The sequence below is a fragment of the Panthera pardus genome, unplaced genomic scaffold, assembly GCF_024362965.1.
Source record: "Panthera pardus isolate Hobbes unplaced genomic scaffold, ASM2436296v1 HiC_scaffold_16, whole genome shotgun sequence".
Lineage (NCBI taxonomy): Eukaryota > Metazoa > Chordata > Mammalia > Carnivora > Felidae > Panthera > Panthera pardus.
The window spans coordinates 60,582,824-60,608,739 of record NW_026526721.1 but is presented as its reverse complement, the minus strand read 5'-3'; the positions used below and the strand labels follow the sequence as shown (position 1 = coordinate 60,608,739).

At 36.1% G+C, this 25,916-nt stretch overlaps 1 protein-coding gene across 37 annotated transcripts in view; it reads left to right on the top strand.

Moving 5' to 3' along the window:
• The window catches only part of ZBTB20 (zinc finger and BTB domain containing 20), a 775,662-nt gene that overhangs the window by 334,162 nt on the left and 415,584 nt on the right, over positions 1-25,916 (top strand). For 5 of the 37 annotated variants that reach the window (XM_019448051.2, XM_019448027.2, XM_019448030.2 and 2 more), the window contains one exon: positions 21,784-21,871. The exons of 25 other annotated variants lie outside the window; for them this stretch is intronic. The gene's annotated coding sequence lies outside the window, so the exon portion shown is untranslated. Of the gene's footprint in view, positions 1-11,888; positions 13,544-21,783; positions 21,872-23,614; positions 25,653-25,916 lie in introns of those variants that run through there. 7 more of the 37 variants (XM_019448063.2, XM_019448055.2, XM_019448058.2 and 4 more) reach the window with 3 other exon arrangements.

The following is a 25,916-nucleotide window of genomic DNA, read 5'->3' as shown; positions in this document are numbered from 1 at the left end:
CTATATTTGTATTTCCTCCTATTTTCTTTGGTATTATTTCATACTGTGATATAATTATAAAGTAGGATATGTACAACCTGCTGAGAATTTACCCTTTACCATGAGAATCATTTCTAGTTGATTACAAAAGTATCCATTTTCAGCATGTTGTTGTTATACCTCAAAGAGTTTTAGGTTATGAACTTGAGTAAATCTTCCAAAGTCAAGTTCTAAACCTTCCATGCTTAAAAAAATCATTGGAAGTTATTGCCTTTCTTCCAATATTGTTATATTCTGTTGAAGCCAGAATCTGGCTGTATAAAAATGTGAATAAGAAAGAAAATTAATTTTGGAAGTTACTTTGAAAAATAGCTCTGGTGATGCCATATAAAAATACATAATTGTAGGTTAGAAAATAATTTCCTTTAAAGATACGGTTTTAAGGGATACAGGAGTACTGATGCATAGGGGCACCTGTACCCCAATGTTTATAGCGGCACTCTCAACAATAGCCAAATTATGGAAAGAGCCTAAATGTCCATCAACTGATGAATGGATAAAGAAATTGTAGTTTATATACACAATGGAGTACTACATGGCAATGAGAAAGAACGAAATATGGCCCTTTGTAGCAACGTGGATGGAACTGGAGAGTGTTATGCTAAGTGAAATAAGCCATACAGAGAAAGACAGATACCATATGGTTTCACTCTTATGTGGATCCTGAGAAACTTAACAGAAACCCATGGGGGAGGGGAAGGAAAAAAAAAAAAAAAAGAGGTTAGAGTGGAAGAGAGCCAAAGCATAAGAGACTCTTAAAAACTGAGAACAAACTGAGGGTTGATGGGGGGGGTGGGAGGGAGGGGAGGGTGGGTGATGGGTATTGAGGAGGGCACCTTTTGGGATGAGCACTGGGTGTTGTATGGAAACCAATTTGACAGTAAATTTCATATATTAAAAAAGAAAAAAAAAAAGGAAAAAAAAAATAAAGATACGGTTTTAAGACAACTCATACAGCACACCCTAGTATACATATGATCTTTGAATTTTAGGTATGTTTGCTTGGATTTCCTTTACCTTCTTTTAAGTGTCTCTTAAATGACCATTATCATCATGTCTTTATAAACCTGTGACTATTCTAAGATTTTTCTTTTTCTTTTTCAGGACAGGGAATTTAATTGGTGTGAGTAATGTTACATTAGTAGGATAGTATTCTTGCCTGTGAGGAAAAAGCATATTTGTGAAGCTTCTTGGTGAGGACACTGCACTAAGCAGATAGACAGTCTTATGATCTTTGTCCTTCAGTCCTGTGTCATTTCACTTTCTCTAGGGATATGACTATAAAAAAGAAAATCAAGGGAAAAAATGTGTTTTTAGTATACCAAGAACCTACTATGTTCATAATAGTGGTTCCTGTTCCAGCTCTTCACCATATAATTTTAAACTATTATATCTATTGGCCATAGAATTGGAATGGTATATTACTTGTCTTTTGCCTCTATAACAAATGACCACGAATTTAGCAGCTGATAACACCACAAATTTATTATTTCATAGTTCTGTGGATCAGACTTTTGGGTTGGCTCAACAGATTTCTCTCCTCCAGTTTTCACAAGATGAAAATTAGGTGTCAGATGGCTGGTTTCTTAACTGGAAGCTCTGGGAAGAATCTGCTTCCAAGCTTATTCCATTCCTTGTGGTAGTGGAACTATGGTGCCCATCTCTTTATGACCTGAGGAGGACATTCTTAGCCTTTTGCACACAGGTCCCTGCATCTCAGTGCCAGCAAGAGTGCCTCAAATCATTATCACACTTGGAATATCTCTGACTTCCCCTTTACCTCATCTTTTTTTTCAAGTTCCAGACAGAAAAAATATTCTCTGCTTGTAAGGTAATTAGATTGGACTCATCTGGATTACCTAGGATATTATCCCTATTTTAAGGTCCACGATCTTAATTATATCTACACAGTCCCTTTTCCATGTAGCATAACATTTTTCCATGTTCTGGAGGTTCTGGATATTAGAGCATGGGCACTTTTGGGGTGCAATTAGTTAGCCTACTATAGATGAATTCTAGAGGAATAGATCACCTCTATTATATATTTCTAGATTATTCTGAGTATTCTTTTTTGATCTAGAAGTAGAAGAAAAGACTTGATATGAATACTTACAAAATCTTTCAGTACATTTTCTCCTAACAAACATTGATCCTTATATATCTCATTGAATTTGGTTAAAGTTTTGTTTTGTTTTTTTTGTTTTTTTCTCACCTGATACATAGAATAATGAGGGCACAGGAAACCAAGCTGATCATTAGGACCTGAGCTAGACTGGAGGTTTTTTTGGCTTATGGTCCAGGTTTTATTCATCAACACTCTTTTATTCTCCATGGTAGAACCATAGTGGTAGTCCAGCTGGGAAAGTGTAGCCAAAAGAAGTCAAGATTGAGTGAACCAGAAATGGGGTTGCTGAAATATTAGTAAAGATGATTTACCTGGAGGGCTGGGATACATGCAGTTATAACTTGCCATTAAATAAGAAAATATCAAGTCTCTCCCTGGTATCTAAGAATGTGTGCTCTGGTAAGTGTAGGCATGGCACAAGGCAAAGTGAAATTAATCAGATAGATGGCAGCATTTCAATTCAGGGGTTGGCAGGTTGGGCTAAGGACACAGTAGTAGGAATCCAAGTTGAATAAGGACCCCAGTTTATAGCTGGAATTAAAGAGGAAGGTTCTAGCACCCCAGGGAAAAGGAACCAGAAATAAATCTTTTGGTAAGGTTGAAGGAAGGGCTAAAAAGATCAAAAGGAAACAAGGTCAAGGGAGATAAGGGAGAGTAACTGGAGATAAGGTTCATCTACACTTCACAGTTTTGCTCCAGGTGGGTTCTGAATTCTAGGATGTAAGGAAGATGTATAAATTGTTTGTCAATATGTGCCACCACTGAATGCAAGATTAATAATAATGAAATGCAAGTTTAACTTGATAGTATTGTTTTCTAATAGGATGAATAAATAAATACACATTAGTTTCCACACACATATGCATGGACGCACACATACACTTGTCAGTTGTAGAGACTTTCCATAATATATTCAATATACATTTAAATATATCTACCTGCACCTCTAAAACAGCTAATATACTTTCTGTTTCACTCTACTGCATCCACCAAATCCTGGTGTGGGACACAAATGTCATGGATATGAACTCATTTGAGGGTATAAAGCATTTTCCTCATTTTCAAAGTAAGGCGACATTAAGTTCCTAACACATAAGTTATGTGTAATGAACATATCTTGAGTGAAATATAGGACAACAGAAAAATCCAAATACTGGGGTTGTAAGTCTTTGCTTTGCCACATGTTACATATATGATATTAAACGTGTCATTTAATCATTTATAACCTCAGTTTCCTCACTTATAAGATAAAGATAAGTCTCCTATTTACTTTCCAGTGTTGGTACTCAAGTCAGATGAGTTAAAGATACCCTGAGACATTTAAAGATTATGAAATACTATGAAAATTATTATGTTTTAAACAAATGTAAACAATCCTCACTATTACAGTTATGGCATGGTCTTTGTCTTCAAATATGTACAGTCTAATTAAAATGTTAAAATTAATTTATTATTCCTTTTTTTTTCATTTTCATTACCAGGTCTTCTTCATGTCATTTCTTATGTGTCTGATGAGTTGCTATTCCCAATATTAAGTAGCACTGGTTTTCAATGCTATTGTATATGTTAGAGCTAATATTCAAAATCAGAACAGTATTACATGTCAGTGCATTACCGAAGGCAATTAACAGGAGGAATGTAAAATTAGTGATTAAAAATATACAGAATGACTATAACATTATAGATGTTTCTCTATATTTATCTTTATTTTTGTTAAATAGTCCATTACTGAAGTCATAATTTTCTCTGTTATAAGTTCCAAAAATAATGAAAACAATCAAAAGCTTAAAAGTTGACTTGGGGACAAGGGACATCTTTTTTATGGATGTGTTCATTGGTTGGTTTGGTTCATTTTATTTCTCATTTCTCCATGTCCCTATCCTCACCTATTTATTTTGGCTTGGTCCTGATTCTAGAGCTAACAGATCTTTACATTGAAGTAATGGATGATTGGAGTGCAGGGATCAGTTCAGAATTTATATGAACCCTTTGAAAATGTATGCAAATGTACTTTATAAGTATGTATATGAATATGCTTATGTATACTTTATATGCATTTGTAAATATGTCCTTTCTTTCTCCCTTGGAGAGGATCATAACTTTTTTATTCTCAAAAGGGCACATGAGCTTAAAAACACTTGGACCCAGTGCATTTCAAATTCTGTACCTAAGTGAACATTACTTGAAAAGAGAAATTTTCCTCCTCCACTGCCTTTTCAGCTATTCCAGTTGTGTCTCAAACATTTGGATCATGTAGGTAGTGAGGAAGGAAGATTAGAGGGCCAGCCTCTAAGAAAGGGATGAGAGAGTACCTCTATTAGTGACTTTCTCTCTTTCTTTCCTTCTTTTCCACTTTATTACTGTCTTGCTTTTATGCTCAATCACTCAATCATTTTCCCTCCCTTCATTCCTCCTTCCCTCCCCCACTACTTTCCCTCCCTCCCTCCCTCCCTCCCTTCTTCCTTCCTTCCTTCCTTCCTTCCTTCCTTCCTTCCTTCCTTCCTTCCTTCCTCTTCCTTCCTTCCTTCCCCTTTCTCTTTTCAATTACTTTTCTTCAGAGGAGAAAGTTTGAGTAAGCACTACTTTGAGTAAGGGCCAAAAACATTTTTTTTAATGCTATAACATTATCCCTTTCCTCATCCCCTTCTCATTTATTTTCCCATTGGTGTGAATTTATTCATTTTACTATCATCTCAGTTTGGAGAGCATTCTTTCCTATCCACCAGAAGTAGTGAATCTCTCCAAAAGGCATTTCTATAGCAGAAAGCATTCAGAAATCAGTAGAAAGAAAAGGTAATACCCACATAAAAAATATCCCTCACCTTCCTTTTCAACATTTTCATTCCCTATTTGAACATAATTACCTAAGCTTAAAATTTCCCCCAATGGAAAAAATAAAATAAAACAAATAATTAAATTGATGTGTGAATTGTTTAACATAGAAAATAGATGAAATTAAACTGTAATTCTTCTATTTAATGATATAATTGACTTATTTTTGAGATGTAGATAGGGACAGCTCCAGCTTCTATGAAGAAAAGAAAAAGATTACAGTTTTGACCATCCTGAGTAACAACTTTCTATTACCATAAAGAGTGAATAGCTCTCTTCACTTTTTCATTTCATCCAACATCTCTGTACCATCATTAATTTTTTTTATAGAGAGAATGAGCTTGGGAAAGAAAGAAAAAGATGATTGTTATTATGGATTTCTGTTGGCAGTTGAAAATGTTGCTCTGCAGAGTTTTCCCTGTACCCTGTTCTTGTAGGATTTGAATTTTCCAGTTGGATTGACTTGGCTGTCAAAAAGTCAAGTTGATTTTTCTTTCCCAGATTAAGTTGATAATTGGCTGAATAAAATGTTAAGAACAATTAGCAGAGGTAGGATTTTAAAGCTATTTAACACAACAAACAAACTTTATGGTCCTATTTTATCCTTGTTTATTTTTTATTTTTATTTTTTGTAACTTCTCCAGGGAACACTGTAGAAAGTTATAGCTTCCTGTCCATGAAGTATTTTATTTCTTCCTTGACCTACCTGCCATAACTGCTTAGTTTACGCTTAAAGAAAAAAAAAGTTTCCATTCCACAACTGAATCCTTTTAAAGAAAAATCAAGGTACAGCCTTTCTTATTCACACAAAAGCATTCAGAGCACTAGTGTTAAAGAAAGCTTAATTCTTGGACTAGATGTTTTTAACTTTCTTCCCGTTCAGAATACAGGATTACTACTATCTCTTGTCTTTGTTACCACCTGCAGGACTTTTTATCATTTTCTGTGCCCATTTTAGATTGTTTTAGTCTCAATACCAGCTAGCCTTCTTTCATATTTTCTTTACGATTGTTTCCACTTTTCCTTCGCCTCAGTTTCCTTATTTTCCCCCATTTTTCCCCATACTTAGAAATGTGTGTAGCTTCTTATCTGCATGAATACTTGTTAATTTCAATCTAAACTCAAATTCCATTTCTTAATAGTTCCCTTCTACGTAGGCAGCCTCTTCTGTACTGATAACTTCTTGTGGTAACCATCCCACCCTCATTAAGCTATGTATTTTAAATGAATAAAAAAAAATAAGTTAGTATTTATCAACCTGGCTAGGAGAAATGCTCATTAGAGGCTGGGGAGTCTTTCTTTGGTATCTTCTATGGAGTGCACGTTGCTTTGTCTTTTTAGTGAAGGTGGCAACATTTTATTGAATTAGCAAAAGTTAAAAACTGTATGTTCCATGTATATTAGTCTCTAGATGCCACTCAAACATTAAGTGATTTATTTATTTAAAGCATATTAATGACATTTCTCTTTGCCGTCAATCTTCTATTTTTCAATCTTCTTAAACAAAGTGTTCTGAGCATGGTTTAATATTTACATCACGATTCCTCAATCATCATCATTGTATTAGTTCCCTAGGGCTGCTAAAATAAAATACCACAAACTGGGTGTCTCAAACAACAGAACTGTATTGTGTCTGAGTCGTGGTGGCTGAAAGACCAAGATGAAGCTGTCAGCATGGTTGGTTCCTTTTGAGGGCTGGGAGAGAGAATCTGTCCAATGCCTCACACCGAACTTCTGATGGTTTGCTGGCAATCTTTGGTTTTCTTTGGTGTGTAGAAGCATCTCCCTGATTTCTGCCTTTATCTTCTTATAGTGTTCTCCCTTTGTGTGTGTCTATATCCAAATCCCCCCTTTTTATAAGGACATCAGTCATACTGAATTAGGAGACTACCCTTCTCCCATATGACCTCATCTTAACTAATTACATCTGTAATGACCCTGTTTCCAAATAAGTTCACATTCTAAGGTACTGGGGATTATAACTTCAACATAGCGATTTTGAAGGGACACAATTCAACCCATGACAGTTAGGAACATTATTTTTTGTGTGTCAAGTTCTATCACATTGATTTTTGAGAGACTCAATTATAAACATGTTTGCAAGGTATACATAGCTCTCAGCTTTGGATACTTCATCCCTCCCCTCCTCTCTCTGTTTCCTCTTCATTCAGAGATACAGAGGGGTTATTGCTTACAGTTACCATTGTGCTTTCTTCTGGAAGTGTCCCATTTTCCCATTGAACATGAATGGAGAGTCCCAAGAATTGTTACTGTGTATTAAAGAATGTATTGGTTCTAAATTAAAGTCTCACTGATGTGTAAAGAGGAATTTGGGCAACAGTGTATATTTTATAACATCTTTTTAAGTTTTTCAAGGGCTCTATTTTCCTTTTCTGGGTTCTCTACCATGTTAAATGGAGACAGGCCTATAAGTGAATATGAGCTTGCTGGATAACTGAGGTATGAATGTATAATTTTCTCCTGATACATATGTAAACTAAAGAAATATAGCTGATAGGGGTACCTGAGGGGCTCAGTTGGTTAAGCGTCTGACTTTGGCTCAGCTCATGATCTCACAGTCTGTGAGTTTGAGCCCTGCGTCAGGCTCTCTGCTGACAGCTCAGAGCCTGGAGCCTGCCTCAGATTCTGTGTCTCCCTCTCTGCCCTTCTCCTACTCATGTTCTATATATATATCTCTCTCTCTCTCTAAAAAATAAATAAACATTAAAAAAATTTTTTTAATATATAGGTGATAAAAATATTGGAAGTTGAATTATTTTGACTACTAGTTGCCCAAGATTTTACCCACTACTGTAGGAGAATCCAAGTTCTCCTTAGAATCCTATAAGGTGTGAAATCTGACTAGAAGGAAATTATGCTTTTTTGTGATGTGTATGGGATCTATCCTACTGAGAACGTTCAATAAACCTGTTACTAGCACAGCATCGTGTTGAAATCAAACGCCGTGAGTGGGTAAGGAAATGTGCACATTCAGCTTTTAGCAGGTAGTCGTCCCGCACCCCCAGGTGCAGACCTACTGGGAGCGGCCCCTGGGGTCCCCAAGGTACCATGCCATTGAGCTACCCTCTACGGTAGGCTCCGGTTTTGGCAGGCATAGCAAGATCGGCTCTTTGATCCTTGGAGTGGGTCCTGCCACAGTGAGTGACTCTGTCTTACCCCTCCCTTTGGTCATCACTGCACCCACCTGGTACTGTAGGACAAAAAATGAGAGGTGGGAGGGGGTTGTAAGGGGACACTTCAGGAACACAGCTCTGCCAAGTAGGAAAAGCTGCTTAAACAGTTCTGGTTCTCCAAGCACATGTATAACATTTCTGCCAACCCATCAGTGAATACATTTTATTTTCTATATCATTCACCAGTCTGCTAAAAATCGCTTTCCTTGATTCTGTTTTCTCATTCCTGGGGTCTTGGATCTACCATAAAATGTGACCACACAAATAAAAGGATTCCTCCCTATCTTTTCATAGGCTTGTTTCATAAGTATCTGGAAACATTTACTTCATTGTATGCCTCAGTATTTTGAAATAAATTCTCTACTATATTTGAAAATCACTTTTAGTGGCTTGACGATATTGGTCAAAACATAGACATTGTATGAAATTTTTGCTGAAAGTTTTAATAGATTATAGGACCATTTCTCCATTTCAAGACACTGTTTGATGGACAATGTAAACATGACTACCCATTGTATAGCTGAAAAAGTAGAGACACTGAGGTGCTAAATATGTTGTTTAAGATTGTGCAGGGTGTTAAGTGTCTGCTGATTTGATACTGGTAGTATCATTCAGATATTATGAAATTTAGGGTTTTAGCTTATGCTCTATGGGATGATCAAAATATTGGATCCACATTGTCCTCTTAATGTCATTCAGGCAATATAGATAAGAGGACAGAAAATTGAGACATAGGAGGATATTAAATGGCTTTTAGCAAATCACATAGCAAGGTCACAGGAAAGCTGATAAGATCTCAGACTCCTTCACTCTGAACTAGCCATGACTAGTTTTCTGACAAGAAACATTTTTCTCCTTCAGGGAATCCCAATTTTCACATTTGTAAAGGTTGGAGATTTTCGTTGAGGAAGCAATGCCTCAAGGCACTAGAAACTTTTGAAAAACTTTAAGGTTTTTAACCTCAACTTAGTAAGCCAAATATATTGATCAACATTTAACAGTTTCAGGATGTTAGAATTCTAAAATTCTTTGTTTAGACAGAAATTTCAATTTGAAACTGAAAGTAAATCATCTTCCCCCTCCTTCATTATCTAATTGTCACTTTGTAAAACATTTAAGAATTCGGTATTTATATACATATGCAAAAATGTATACATTTGTAAAGTATTAAGTATATGGGATTTATTTGGGAAAAGTTTATACAAATAGCATCTACTTTGAAATGTTTCTGTAATAACTTCTGCTTGTCGTCATTTTCAACAAAAAGATTAAATTTCCCTTTATAAGGCCGAAGACTCAAGCAGTTAATAAAGAAGGAGGGAACCAAACAGGCCAAAATTCATTGTCATTGTTACCACTAAAGTCATTGTTACCAGTCTAGGGAAAGAGCACATGAAGTAATCTTCTATACTTTAACTCCCTATCAGTTAGGATTTCCAGCTGAGAAATGAGCAGATTCTAGAAAGCTCTGGCTGCCCAGGTGAGTATGGTGCAGGCATTCCCTATGCTCACTAACTCATCTGCTAGTTTTCCCATACAAACCTGATCTCGGCCAGAGGCCATAGGGTAAGGACCAATTATGCAAGATCTAGCAAGTCTTTTTTCCCGAAGAAATACCCAAAGGAGAAACTTTACATACATTTTCAAGTAAATGAGACGAGCCTGTGTGAAGCCCCTCCAATGACTCCTCCATGAAGAAATACCGCATTTCACCTAGAACCAGCTTTATCACCATCAATAAATGTGTGTGGAACATAACAATAATATTTGCTCCAACAGTCAGAAACTGGAGATGACCGAACTTAATCAAGGTCCAAAAGAGAAGGAAGTATGTGGAGAGGGCATCAGAGTGCCTGGAGTTGGAGAACACTGGTTGTTGGCTGGTGGTTGGTTAAGTTAGCAACGTCGGGTTATCTGAAGAGAGCGTGTGATTGTGCTGAGGAGTGGCTTCCCCCATGAATCCCAAAGAAGCTTTTCCATCTCCATTAAATAAGATGTAATATTTATTGTATTATTCACTTGGAAACGTAGGAATTTTTTTCTATTATTAACTGGTAAATTCCCATGTCTTCTATTTTGTGTGTCAGCTGTTTTCTTAAACACAACCATTTGGCTGTATTATAAACATTCTCAAAGGATATTCCGCCAGATTACCAACTCCAATTTGCATTAGCTAAGACTTATTTACATTTATTGTCTAAGGCAGGCTTAGATAGTCCAGAAATAGTATGTCTAAGTTGTATCTGATTAACTTTGGATACTTAAAATGCCATGTATTGTGCACCTTTTAGGACCTAGTTTCTACATGGTGCACCTTATGTACACCATGTCCTTTAATTTTCCCAAGACACCGTTTTAGAGATGAGAAAACGGAGCCCCAGACAACCTACTTCATTTGACGGAGGACACAAAGCTAGTAAGTGGCCAAGCTAGGATTAAAACGTAAGCCATTCTGACTTAAAGTCCTCTTCTCCTCTTTTAAAATCACTCACTCATTCTGCTTCTAAAAGTGGAGAAGTTTCTGCATTATCTTCTACAAGTCTATGGAGTTTTAACAAGGGAGAAGGGGGCTGTTGTGGCATATGGCTTTTGGTGCTAGTTTTTATCACCTAAAACATTCGAGCTTGTTGTCAGTTAATCTCTCAGTGCAGCCTACTAGCTTGTTGATACCCTGAACACTACTTTCCAGTCTTATTTTGTGAGACATGCCTCTCAGTAGTTACAGTTTAGTTTAATTCTCAAATTAACCTAAAACCACCTTAATTTTGCTAGAATAAAAATAATAACATAAACACATGTGTGACTATGTAACTCTAAAGTAATGGAACTGATCTTCGGTGGGTATTAGTGACACTGGTCTCATATTTAGAATGAATCCACATAGTGCACATCCAGATTCGCTACCTGTGAGTTTCATAACCTGTTAAACGTAGATGGCACTAGGACCTACTTCATAATATCATTGTGAAGGTTAAATGAGATAATAATTCCAAAGTTCTAGGAGCTCAATAAATATCTATTGAATGGATGAATACATGGTATCAGTTCTTTAAACTGACTATGTGTTACTGATCTTTGGCAAATGCAGTATTCTGGCTACTGCCTCACATTTTGATTTTAATATAAAACAAAACGTTCAATGTCATTAAGAATCGTACACAATTTGCAGAAGCACTTATTGATTCTGAAAGAGCCTTTTTGGGGAATTGGGAGTATCATTTCTTTTCCTCAAGATTTTTATCCTTAGTACAGTATGGCCTGCCTTTTGTGACTAGAGTTGTATGTGTGACCACCAAGTGGATATAGATTTTCCCCTCTCTTTAACAGTCATGTAGATATGATTTATCTTATGGTACAATGAAACCAGAAGCTGTCCAAGTATGTACAGTAAAAGAAGATAAATGGCCTGGACGAAACAAAAAGGCAGTGTGTGTCACGAATGCTTCCTACTTGTCTGACCCAACGGAAACTCACTGAAAGTAACACATTAAAAGTAAGAAAGACATATATTGTCACCATTTGTCCCAGTCCTGGAGATGCTGCATACTTATCTGATGACGTCAAGATATTATAGTTTGCAGGAGCTTTTTTTCCTTTGTTAATTTATTTTTAAATCCTGAAGTGTTTGCTGTTATGGATCTGAAATTACCATGCTTTAAATACCACCGTTTCTAACTGGTCATCTAATTCTAGTAAGAGTTTTAGAAAGGGTTCAAAGGTTTGCCTCTCCCTAGAATATTCTTCCTACCAGTGATATTCCCACTCTTCCATTAGGAATACTCCATATATTACTTCTAGGAGCTCTGTTTCCTACTTTTATGCATATTTGTATCACTGCTCTCGCTATATTGTATTATTCTGTTTTCACATTAGCTATGTATTTTTTCTTTTAGAGTCTAGTGACTAAATTGTAAGTTTCTTGAAGACAAAGCCTGTGTTATTATTATTTTTTAATATCTAGATATACAGTATTACTACTTAGTTGTTCCTAGCATAAAGTAGGTGTTCAATAAATATGCATCCAATAAATTAATGAACTTGCAATGACACACATACACACACATTAGATTAGGGTCACGAATAAAATTTCCTATGTCTTTGCATGTTTTTCAACTGCTTATGAATGTTTTAACTTGCTTGTGAAGAGATTGATATGTTTCTGAGTGTTCTAGTCACGTTGGGGGAAATTTTCTAATCTTTGGGGGAGAAAAATTACCTTTCCATATTCTTTGCTTTTAGTCTGAGCGTCTCTTTTGCACGTGGACTCAGGTGTGCTATCAAGTACTGATTACTTGATGGAACCACAGAGACAGTGTTACAAATCTTTTTTATTTGCATGCTGTTTGGTGGCTTTGTTCAAGCATATTATCTGTATGTGGGGGAAAAAAAAACAAGGGTTGTGTCAGTTCACTAGAAAAGTCTTACTTGCATAAAAAACTCTCAGCATTTAATACAGTGCTTGGCATATAGTTGGGATTCAATAAATGTGGAATGCATGAACAAATCAGCCATTATTATTCACTGTTTTGAGGATGAGGTATGAGATTTCTTTTAAAAAGACTAAGTGAAATGCCCAGTGTCAGACAGCAGAATAAGAGAGTATCCGACACTCGTAACTCTTACCTCTGTGTTTCTAGACTGTTACGCAGGCTCACTGAGAAGTGCCTTATATGTCTGATTTCTCAACTTCACCCTGCAGTAAACTTTTGCAATCTGGAGGCTAGAGACCTCTTTTGTAAATGTTGTCTGCCCGAAATGCATTGGCACCGAGGAGGCCTTAGCAGATAAAGTGGAGGAACATATGGCTCCCATCTGAATACAAATTGGTGGACATAACGTGGTAATTCAGCTGAGATGTCCTCTATATTGTAAACTGAAAGAGTATGATTAGAGGTGTTTATAAACGGCGTCTGAATTTCCCCCCCACACCCCTCCCCACCCCCTCTCACTGTAGTTTTATCGGCCTGAATCATAGCCATCTAGCGTCCCAGTCTCACTGTGTTATTTGTTAAAATGGCCAGCGTGAGGAATTATTAATTAAAGCTAACAAATCACCCTGACGAGCTGTGCCCTGGCATGGCTGAAGGTTGATTGGCGAAAGTGTTCTCCTTTGGAGAAAAGACTTTTTGTGCTCGTGACGCAGTCAGGGACGGATTATTGAATATGCAAGTTAGAAGAAAAATCACAGGACAAGCAAATTGAGTATTTACTGGCAAATAATTGCTCTCTTAAGCTGTGGCTCTCTTCCTAAATTCTTAACATTCCCGAGGGTTAGAAAGAAACACAGAAAAATGCATCGGTACAGAGTACATTTCAAAAAAAATACATAGACTGATGTTTCAGACTTGTGCAGGTAAGTGTGATTGTGTGTGCATGGAAAGTGAAAGAACAAGGGGAAGCAAGGGAGAGATGGGGGGAATTTTTAATCTGGTGGGCTCTTAACATCAATTTGTTGTTTATTGGAATACTGCTCGGTGTATTTCTAAGTTGACTGAGAATTTGGTTTCAGTGCTGCATTTACGGTGAAAGTTAGAGAAACAAGAGAGACTGTTTTCTTAGAGTTACTTTATGTCTTTATCAGCAGAAGGATATGTGTTAATATTTTGCCCCAATAATAGTTATAAACTTTGCTCCGGTATTTGTGGATACCTGTATAAAATTATCTCCTGAGTTAGGGCTCTTTAGTTATTCTCAACATTTAATTATGACCTGTTTTAACAGTGTCCCAAACATATTTGGATACAACGATTGCATTTATTTTTTGAAGTAAACTCAGTTGTGCATTTGCACCAGGCTAGTCCTTGTTCAGAATTTCGAAAGGGACATTACAGTTCTGGAATAGTTACTTAAACGTCAGGCTTCTGTAATAACAAAAGTGTCCTTATTATCAATTGTGTGCTCTTTTTATCTGAAATGTTGATCACGTTACTGAGTTTTGTAGACGTTGTGAAATAAGTGAGACTAGTTTAGAGGCTATTTCAAAACCAAATTTAAATGTATCAAAATACAAGTATAGAAATAAAGGCTCATTCCACGTATAAAATGTAGGCAGTAAGAAACAGAGATACTCTGCTAAGTATAGCTAGCTTATATGAACAGCATTATCAAAATATGTATATCCACTGAGGGTAAATTCTATATTCTGTGAAAACCTAGAAAATTTGCTTTCATTGACAACAAGCTGTTTTTGAAATGAGAATAATTGGCTGGCGAAACAGCATTTTAGGGTTATAATAACTATGAATAACATGGATTTAAAACAAAGACATAAACATAATTTAAACTAAATTAACTAATTAATAATTGCAAAGTGCTTTAATGATACAATATCTACATGATAGTAATAATAGTGGGAATAATAATAAAAATGGAAAATCTGGCAATCACCCAGAAATTAGATCAGATGACTCAAAAAGTTTTAGAGAATGAGAAATTTAAAATATAAATATAAGAAACTTGTATTTTACCTTCTAATCTATTCCTTGAACCATGCAATATTGTGTTGGATTTTTCCTTACTATATCTTACTTTATTGAAAAGTATCGTTTGTCTTTGTATGTAAATAGAGCTCATAAGAAAGTTTAGAAAATGTGTATTTTTAAGGTTTAATTCCCACTGGATAACCTTCTGTCCTCATATTTCCTCCTTAAAGTTTCTTGTGACTATTTGAGGGCACAATTTGGTCCATTATTTTGGAATAGCAAAGGGGGCATTTAAAGCATATGTTCAGAGACTAAACCATCTGCCGGCTTTATTATGAATACCACAGAATTATGAGGACTTGGAAAGGCTCAAAAATTGAACCAGAGTTCTATGCAAGATTAAAAAAAATCTACAGCGCTTTGATTTTAAAAAGTGTTTTGCAGCCACTTACTTTTGCTAAGTATTTTCATGAGTCTTTTATGGGCGAATAGTATCATTACACCCTTTTGATATGTACGGAATGCCTGGCAAAGTGTAGTCAAGTGACATGAATCTATGGGAAGGTAATGGTAATATTTTCTCTCTGATTTAACCCACTAAATTTAAGTGCCTTTTGGAATTTGGGGTTGACTTGTCAATAGTGAAACTCTCAGTGAATTGGAGAAACATAAAATGGTGACTGCTGGAACAAAAACGAAGTCCAGCTGCTAGCTTCTGGACTATCTACAAATGAGTTGCAAGAGACGTGCAGAGGGCACACTAAAGAGCACTTCTATAATCTAATTGTGATGTAATGAAAGTATGAATCAGCTATTGGTTGCCCATGCTGGGGGGGAAGCCCCCTAAAATGAGCATAACTTGACATTATTCCAGGGTAGTACTATGTTTCTTTGGCATCTGGAAGGATATGAGATCTAGAAATTAATATAAGAACAGAAATCACATTGAAATCCCAAACATACTGGCATTGCAGCCCAGAGCCATCACATAAAGACAAATCAAGATGAGTATCATTGTTAAGGTGTGTAGTGCCCAGTAGGAGTACTTTTAACTTACCTGCATTTTACTAAAATCAGTCTGAGACTAGTAGCTAGATCATTATTATAAGAAATGCAGAAACCAACTTGACTTATTGGTGTTGAGATGACCTATCAGTCCCTTTGCTTCATGAAAATTATTTAATTAAAAGAAAATAATAATGGAGGTAAAGGACTAAGGTGTTTGGTTTGAAGATTCTAAATAAAATGTGTGTGTAAATACTATAAGTAGATTACATGTATACACACATATTATTACATGTATACGTATAAAATTTTGTAAAAGCAACATGTTTTCAAAATTGTGCACTTTGTTAAGCAGATTAAGCCTAGGACTTTTTATGTACAGTTAGTCTAAAGACTGAACACACATTTTTTAACACAGGTATAGTTGGCTTTCCGTTCTTGAGGGATGTCAGAATCAATGCTGTGGTGCTGAGAATACCTATATTGAAATTCATATGGATTTTCTCATAGAGATATTTTAATTTTATGCCTCCCTAAATTGCAATCCTACAAATAATCTAGTGAATCTCTTAGCCCAAAGACCACAAAATATTTCCATTATTTCAGGGGGCTGTTGTTTTTTTTTTTTAAATTTTGGGTGAGTTTGATATATATATACCTAGCACACGCACACACACACACACACACACACACACACACACACTTTTTGTTTTGTTTTCTTCATTTCTTTCTGCCACCCTGTTCCCATGAGGGAATTAAAATGGCTGACAAAGGAAACGAAATAGACAGTACAGTGAAATCTAGAATTGGAAGTAGATAAGAACGATAAACAAGACAAAACCATAAACAAGGGCAAGGACATAAAAGTGGAATCAGGAGTGAAGTCACCGTACAAATTACATTCAGGGAAGTGCTATACATTTGTCTTTAAACTTCCTTGCAGCCAAAACAAAGAGAAAACCATGACAGGTTTTCCAACATTCATAAGAATATAAAATAAATTCCCTCATTGATTGCTAGAGCTTGTAAAAAATGACCGACCCTGAGTTTTTAGAGAATTCACTGGTAAGACAACTCCCCTTGAAAACAATTATAGGCTGTGGAGACCTAAACGCCAGGACAGAAGCAGAAGCCATACCTTCCCTGGGACATGTGTGGAGAAGTAGACGAATCTCCTTTCAATCCTAGAGGATGAGTTTCTAGTTTCTAGGGTAGAAAAAAAGCTATGATTAGTGCAATGATGTTGGCAAGACCAAGATCTTATGGCAAATTGGGAGTTAAGGGGGGAATTTTGAAAATTATTTCATATAAATGTTCATGTATATTTTATTAGTAAACCAAAGATTTGGAAGGCACCAGCATTTATAATAGCCATTAAAACACATGTTATCAAATAAACCTCTTGAATCAACATTGCTTCCCTAAGTTGGTCATGAAACGCTGCTGCCCTGCTGACATTCTTCCCCTTTTACTTTAAGCTCACTGCCAATCTTTGTCAAGTTTTCAGAGGAAACTCTTCTAGCTTACAATGTAATGTTTCTTGCCCTTGCATCCTCCCCTGGTTCATTTTCAAAAGTCTTCGCAAACTGCCTGGTCTTTTCACAGGTAAATTTGATGGTTAAGTCACATTGAATAGGCTAGTCTTTTCTCCATATTGAAAAGGTGAAGCATAAGGATTTTTTTTCACATTATCTTTGTAACTCAACCCACAGTAATAGTCCAAGGACCGCCTGTATCAGAATTTGCTAGGCTGCTTGTCAAAATGAAGATTCCTGGGCCTCATTACAGAATTTCTGAATTAGAAGCTCTGAGGAGGGAGTCCAGAGATCTATAATTTAGAAAGCTACCCAGCTTAGCTATGCACACTCAGTTTGTAAACCAGTGTTTCGAGATTTTGACTGTAAAATTTCTGGTATATGAGCATAAAATGGGAGGATTTCCATACCACAGTTTATGAGAGTTTATTATATTAACACTAACTAAAACACTAATGCATGTTCAATTTAATAAGTGATGATTACCTGCTAATAAAATTGGAAAGATCAAGCTTAGAAAAACTCTGCATTTTTTGAACCCTTTAAGCCATATCTCAGAGTTGTATAAAACATTATTTAATTTTTTTAGCTACCATTTGTTGAAAACTACTATATGGTAAGTCATATGTTGTATCTCTGGATACTAGACATACAAAGATGTATAGGAACTGGAAAGTCTGTTATCTGCAAAAACTCATAATCTAGGGTAATTTATTATCACTAGAATATTTTCTTCTCCATACTAGGGTGAGTATGAATTGCCACAGAATCTCCTCTTGAGAAAAACTCAAGATTTACATTGTATCATATCAGTATAAGTATACATTTGCTGGCAGCAATTTCATATAGAAGAATCCTGCTACAATTTGGAAACTGCAAAACATAAGTGACGCTTATAGGGTCCACCATCTTCCCTGTCAGCAGAGATTGTATCCCCCAGGAGTGAGATGGAAGGTATCACTGGGACCTTCTAATTCCATTTCTCCCATCGCCACTCAGTGATTTGTTACCACTATACTCTTTGAGAGGAGGGAAGAAATACGTTAGTGAGTGTACCTGACAATATGAGGACTTCTGTGTCTCTTTCCATTGCCCCTCTCGGGGCTCAGCTGATGGGTAGGAAATACTGGAGTCTATATGGCAGCAGCCTCTCTAGTTGGTAGGCAGGGCAAATTATGGAGGGTCTCAAGCTGCTCTCACCTAGTACTCTTCCCCCAAGTCTCAGAATTGGGTATCAGTATGCTAGCAGGGACATATTGTCCATGAAGAAATTGGGTAGTTGGGTCTGAGGAACAGGATGAGAGCTTGCAATCTCATTGCTGATTCATGTTTTTCTGGAAGAGTACTGAAAACACCCGCCCCTTTTATTATTTCCAGAACAATATGAGAAATATTGTGAGAACTTCTGTATCGTTTTTTCTTCCTTTTTTAAAAACACACACTGAATATTTAGCTCATGTTCTCTCCTAACAACCAGAGATACAGTGGTGAATAAAATAAAGTTTACACCTTCATGAACTTTATATTAGGGTATGTAGGATATTAGTGATAGAAAGTAAAATTGCTAAATGTAAAATGTAGAGTAATATAAATATGAAAAAATATGGTTCATTTTTGAGATTTTGCCTACTGTATTTGCCATGACTTTCAATTATATTCATGATATTTCATAATGTGTTTGTATGAATCTGTGTGTGAATCTATCTGTTGACCTACCTACCTATCTACCTACCATCTACCTTAATGCATTTATAAACTTTATAAACAGAGAAGACAATTCAGCATACTCCTAGTTCTGGGAAGCTTTTTCTTAGGGAGACCGGTACATAATGTAAAGGGAGAAAGCAAGGACCAAAAAGTGTGCAGTCAACCACAAGATCTTTTTTTTTTTTCATTTTCTTTTTCTTTTTTTTTTTTTTTGCTTGTTCATGGTGTGTGTGTGTGTGTGTGTGTGTGTGTGTGTGTGTGTTTGCGTGTGTGTGTATGTGTTCTGTGTTGTCTGTTTGTTTTTAATGAACTGAATGCAAGTCACCCTAGATGCCCAGGGGTCTAAATTAAGGTAAATAAGTTCTGGGGTCAGTCTTCACAGGACTAACGGTAGAAAAGACAGTTAGCAGTAGTATGTAGCTTTGATAAGGTTCTATGGACGACAGAGTAAGGAGTACTGTCCTAGAATAGATCAGAGTAGAGCAACAGGAAAGGTTTCCCAGAGGGAGTCATGTTTTAACTGAGACTAACAATCTAACAGTAAAACAAAACAAAAAGAATTTTTTAAAGTAAAGCTCTAATTTTTCACTTGATCACCTAAGTAACATATGCCCTTGGTGAAAATATTTTAGACAATTGGACAACATATTTTTTTTTAAAGAAGGTGGGAAGGGAAATCACCTATTAACTCTGCACCTAGAGAAACCATTGTTAACAATCAGCAGATACTTTTTTGAACATGTATTATGTTCTAGGGTTATGCCAACCGGCCACTGTCGTCTCAGAAGGGAGCATTTTAATTAGCAGGCAGTATGAATAGCAGCAACTCAAATTGTAACTCCTGTTCGCTGTCTTCAGATTTGGGCTTATAAACCACCTGGATTCCGTTCTCGTTGATGTAGATAGACTGGCACAAATGCAGTATTCTCCTGCACACATAACAGAGCACCTGCCCTAACCCCTACCTAATGTAGTTGTGAGAGTCAGACTCACTAGGTTCAAATTTTGGCTCTGTTTCTCCATCTGTGTGGTCTTGTGCAAGTTACTTGACCTCTCTGTGTCTCAGTGTTTTTCTCTGTTGAATTGGATTATCAACAGTATATACTTAATGACTTTGTGAGATATTTTCAGAACTGAATAAGATAGTGTGTGTAAAGTGTTAATCACAGTACTTGGCACATAGTAGAGTATTCAACAAATGCTATTATTGTTATGATGCTGATTATTATTATTATTATTATTATTATTACTATTACAGTTATTTTCATTATCAAGAAAAGTTGCCAAAAATATATTTTGTCCAGTGCAACTCCATTATCACTACTGACAAAACAACTCAAAACACATTTGCTACTGGGCGGGGGGGGGGTAGGTCAGAGATACCATCTTTGCGACACACATTAAGAATCTGGGTTTATAGCTGAAAATTATAATATAATTTAGCTCAGTAGATAAATGACATTATGCAGACTAATTTTCTGTTTCTAGGTAGAAATGATGTTTAAATCTGCCTTAAATGACCTTCATGTTACAGATTTTGTTTCAACAATTTGTGACTAACTAGTTTGTTTTATTAAAAGGAACTTTTAAGTCCAAAGCTCATGTTTTTCACACAGTGCTACATTTCTTTATACCACCAGTGGCTGAAAAAGATGAGAAAGACAATTTTAGCTAAAGAGGCATCTTCAGGAAGGAGAAGATTCTGCACTGTAGATCTGCATTTTAACATGATAGTGAACAAAGACATCTAGCCTACCATGCACCACATAGTAGGCGCTTAAAGAATTGTTTAAATTGAATTACATTTTATAAGAAAAGGCATGTGCACATCAGTGTAGATGTTCTGTGGAAATGCAAAAAAGATTTTAAGAGAATGACGACACAAGGGAATAACAATGTATTAGAAAAAAGCAGTTGTATGCAATCTTGACAACACTTTATGGTAACTTTCTAAAACTGTAGGCCTGCCTCTGTATGAAAGGAAGACGTACATAGTGAAAAAGAATGCAGGTTCCATACTTGCACAGCCATGTTTTTGGTCATCACCTCTACCATTCAAACTGCATGCTGTTGATGTGCTGTTTCTTGGGTCTAAGGCCTCAAGTGGAAAATGGAGCAATAGTGGGCTCATTCCATGGTATGGGTGTATAGTGCCTACAAGTGCTCTTGGAACATAATGGGTAACTCAGTAAATGATATCCACTAGTGACAGCAATGACAACAAGAAAACATAACAGTCCTGGGTACAATGAATATAATTCATCATATAATAAATTTATAAATCGTATGTGTTAATATAAAAATACTAATACTTACAATTGTTTTGCTTAATGTTTGACACACAGTAGGAACTCTATGCGTAAACTTTACCTTTTCAAATGCAAAAACATTTGCATTTTTCAAATGCAAAATTTGCTTTAGCTCTTCTAGTGAAATGAAAATAGAATTCAAAAATCTAAAACTAACTTTATCTTTTGAAAAAAAAATGACAATAAAAGCAAAAGCCACCAAAGGATTTGTTACTAAAATAGTCAAATAATTTGGACTTGATGCAAATAAAGAGCAGGGATAACACTCTGCTTCAAATAGGAGAAAAAGTGAATTAACTTGAGAAACTCTTGGGTGACCCCTAATTTGAATAGTATTAATTGGAAGTATTTTAAAGATCAAAAGGCTATTATTGCTAGTTGCAGTGGTAGCTACATATGGAAAATGGCTGCAGAGATTCACAATACAAAAATAGTTCATTGCTAAATTCGAAATTCTGTTAATGTCACAAACAGTGGGATGTGAAACACAAATGAATTGTGATGACAGTTGAGTCCCAAGCTGCCTATTTTTTTCCCTCCGAGCTGCCCATATTTGGTTTTATATTTTCCTCAGTCCTGATTTAACCCATCAATATTTGTATTTTCTGAAGCTAGCACCACCTTGGAACATCCACTTAAGGATTTTACTCCTAACTGCTTCTCAGTTCCTAGAATTTTGCTCTCACTGCTTTTCTTCCCACAGGTATGTATTCTTGAGCCTTTCCCTCTCACCTCAGAGTCAGAGTTTCCATCACTTTTTAACTTACAGTCTTCTGGGACTCAATTTTGCTCTTTCCTCCTCCATTCCTTGCAAGTGTTTAGAGTGTCATGCCATCCTTCTTCATCTGCAGGGCAGATTTCTAATCCACGTTGCTTTGACTTGGGGGGGGGGCACTTCCTGTCATCCTGATCAGCTGCAGTCATTTCCTGCCATAGTTTTTAAAAAACCTGGTTTTCTAAACGTCTCTCTTACCTTTTGCGCTTGATGGTCTCTATGATCCTAGATTTGGGGGGACAAGACTAGATACACTATTTTATGAACTGAATAAAGCCCCCTTTTAAATGCAACAATTCTATGTAACTCTAAGTTGTCTTGGCTTTGGGGAAATGTCATTTAAGAATCTCTGAAGAGTATTGTTAAAATGACCAAATTATTTCGTCTTGATGGATTTTGTAGCGTGGATACCAGATGTACCTCACAGAGCAATAGTGTGCCTAAATATGTTTTATCTGGATTTACTGCAGGCAGTGATTCAGCTGCCTTTTATTGAGCGACCTCTCTACACCAAGCATTTTACTTTTAATTTTTAAAACAATCCTCTGAGATAGGTACCATTATCTTTACTTAATAGGTAAGAAAACTTTGACCTAGAGAGGTTAAATGACTTATTAAAGGGTGGAAATAGGATACAAACTCAAGGTTCTAAGACTCTGAAATCCATCCTTTCTCCATTACCAAATGTTTGTGCCTGGTTTTATGTTTACCTTGTTGGTAGTGGGAGAGAAGGTTATCGTATAATTTAATTGGGGGCATGGCCAATTTCATCAAAGCAAACAAAGTGGCGATGAGATTTTACTGTGTTATCATTTTAATAGAAATATGAACCCCAAGATATGGGTTCACTGGATCTCCAGAAGGGTGAGGCACATGAATCCAGGCAGCTTTCTGGAGTGCTTCCTTTGGCTTTAGGAGACAAGTTATTACTAGCTCTGAAGAAACCGGAGCTTAAAATGGGTGGTGCATAGACCAAGGGTTTTTGACTTCTGGTGAAAAGCCTTCTGTGACTTGTCCTAGTCTTTTTGGCTAAAATTAAAATCTGTTGGTTATTGTCAACAATTGTATTCCATAGACCTTTTTCCCACCAACTTTCTGGAAGGATTAGTAGTAGTAGTACCATAATGTTTAGCATTTTTTTAAAGCAAACACTTAATACATTTTTAATCCATTCATTGTCAATCTATATATTTCTCTTTTGAGCATTAATACCACTTTTAGATGCCTCTTTACAGTTTACAGTTTGGAAAATACATACCAAAAAAAAAAGGCACATTGCTTTTTCCATAGAGTCAATGAAAATAGAGATAATTTAGCCACAGTTTCTGCATACAGTAAAGACTTGGTAGGACTCCCTTTCAGATTGAGAATCTTTATCTTTCAGGGTAATACTTAGGCCTGATTTTCTAATTTGCCCTTGTGCAGTTGGACCATGAGGTGCCAGTTTGCACTCTGAGCCCTGAGACATTGCTTTGAGTAAGGACTTGGGGGTTAGCATAGATTGGCTTAGTGTATTATTGTACTACAACCACTTACTTCATTTGGGTCAGTTCTTCTAAGAGGAGCTCCTGAAATTTCCCCAGAATTTGGAGTGAAATTTTAGCTAAAATAATTAATAATAATAATAATAATAGAAAGAAAGAAAGAAAGAAAGAAAGAAAGAAAGAAAGAAAGAAAGAAAAAGAAAGAAAAGAAAAGAAAAGAAAAGAAAAGAAAAGAAAAGAAAAGAAAAGAAAAAAGAATAGCAAAAACCTTGGAATCATCTTTCTTCAGATATGTCCCTGAAAAGAAAAATAGGAAAACTTTATTGTCCAATGCCAAGTTTTGGATTGCACAGTATGAGGTTTTTCCCAGGCTGCGTCTCTCATGTTTGCCTCTCCTCCAGTCACAGCAAACGTTTCAATGTCCTTCTCTCAAACTTGAGCCATTGCCAATTTTGGTATGTGTCTTCACCATGTTTTATTACTCTAAATTTGAAATGAGGTAGGTATTTCATTCTTTCACTTTTTGAAGATTCAGCAAAGTATATTATGCATTTATCTATAATCACTGTCAAACTTGGCCCCAAATCTTGTTTTTAAACAAATATTGTCATTTTATATGAAGCTGAATACCTTTGCCTATTTTCACCCTTTCTCTTGGTCTCCAAATTCTTCAACTTTTATTCTTCTCTGGAGAGCATTGAGTCCTGGAAATACAAGTGAAAATTAACTGTTTTAGAAGATTAGCATAGGAAAGTGCTGTTTTTTGCTGTATTCAAAATGGACTTCCTTTCATGCTGTTTGCATAGATATTACATAGATATAAGGCATATTCATAGATAGTATTAAAAACATGGAGGAAAATTCCTCATATAGATATCTTTCCCACAATGAATTTTTTTAAGTATTTATTTATTTTGGGAGAGAGAGCCAGGGAATGGCAGAGAGAGAGAGAGAGAGAGAGAGAGAGAGAGAGAGAGAGAGAGAATCCCAAACAGGCTCTGCACTGTCAGCACAGAGCCCAAGGTGGAGCTTGAACTCTCAAAATGCTAGATCATGACCTGAGCCAAAACCAAGAGTTGGATGCTTAACCGATTGAACCACACAGACCCCTCCCTCCCACCCCACTCCATAACGAATTTTGAGCACGAGAAAATATCTTTCCAACAGCGAGATATCATGTTGTGCTTGGTAAACTTTAACATTTGCATCCCTTGGTGTTCATCTTTATGAAAAATACTGAAGACTTATGACCTCTTTTTCCTTTTAGCTGCACAGACTCAATGTAATATATTTTGAATATAGATTCAATATGGTTATAATCCCAATCATACCACATTTAAAAGCAAAGTTCTAGACTGTGTTTCTTTGCCAGCATGACTCCTCAAAGAAAACGAAACCAGCCCTAACAAAACTGTCCTTAAAACAGAGTAAAATGGGGCTCGCAAGAGCTGTTTTGAAAAATGGTTTGAACAGTGACTAACAACCAATTTTTCAAACACGGTTGCAGCCATTTCAAGCTGTAGAGTGGACAGTCCATGGGGGAAAATCAATAAGGGGAAAAGATTTCTGTCACAGAAAAAAAAAAAGAAAACTAAAAATACCATTAAGACCAATTCCTTCTCTATGCGTCTATTATTGCATTCCACTAAAAGGTGCTGAAAAAAAATCAACCAAGTTCTACTAAAATAAAGTGTCCAGACAAGCAAGTCTGTAAATAATTAAAAGAATAAACTAAAGTAGAAAAAAGGGAATGGGGGTGGGTAGGGAGATCAAGTAATTAAAATGTTAAGTGTACTAAAAGCAGAAAACTCAGGGAGAGAAAGAACTTGTTCTTCAAAAGAAGATACTTTCCATCCTTCACCAGTAGTACAGAATTGATAGTCTGATAATAGAAGCCCTTTCGGTTGCATTGGTGGGAAGAACACTGTCTTCAGAAAGGTTTCACGAGGTATTCAGTTGCCCAGGGCAATCTGATCAGAGTGTCCTTGTTTCTAGAATTGAGTAAAACAAATCAGGATGAACAACATATGGTTTAATAGTTAACTTTTAGAACAAGGGACAGGAAGATGCTTTTATGCCACGGTCCCAGCGTTCGTTCCAATCTCATTACTAAGGTCTGTTCTGAGAGTATTTACAGCTTTCCGGAGAGTCTGACTTGGGCTGAATCTTGAAGATAGAAATATAACCTTAACGACCTCCTTGTCCTGGAGTCTCCCTTAATACAGGTGAATCTTTGTGATAAAACATGCTCTAGGATCCCAAGTATTTGTATTAATATCATTGTTAATAATATTATTACTCCTTTCTTATGTTGGTAATGATCTCTCCGTTTTCCTATTCTAGAAATAAGTGAAAGTTTTGTGAATATGCAGAGTTGCTTTCTCTTTCTCTGAGAAAGTTTACGTGTCTTCTTCCAAGTTGGAAATTTGAGATATTTTGAAATATAGCTGTATGTGCAAGTCCAATCCTGCTTTTTAAGACCAGAGGCA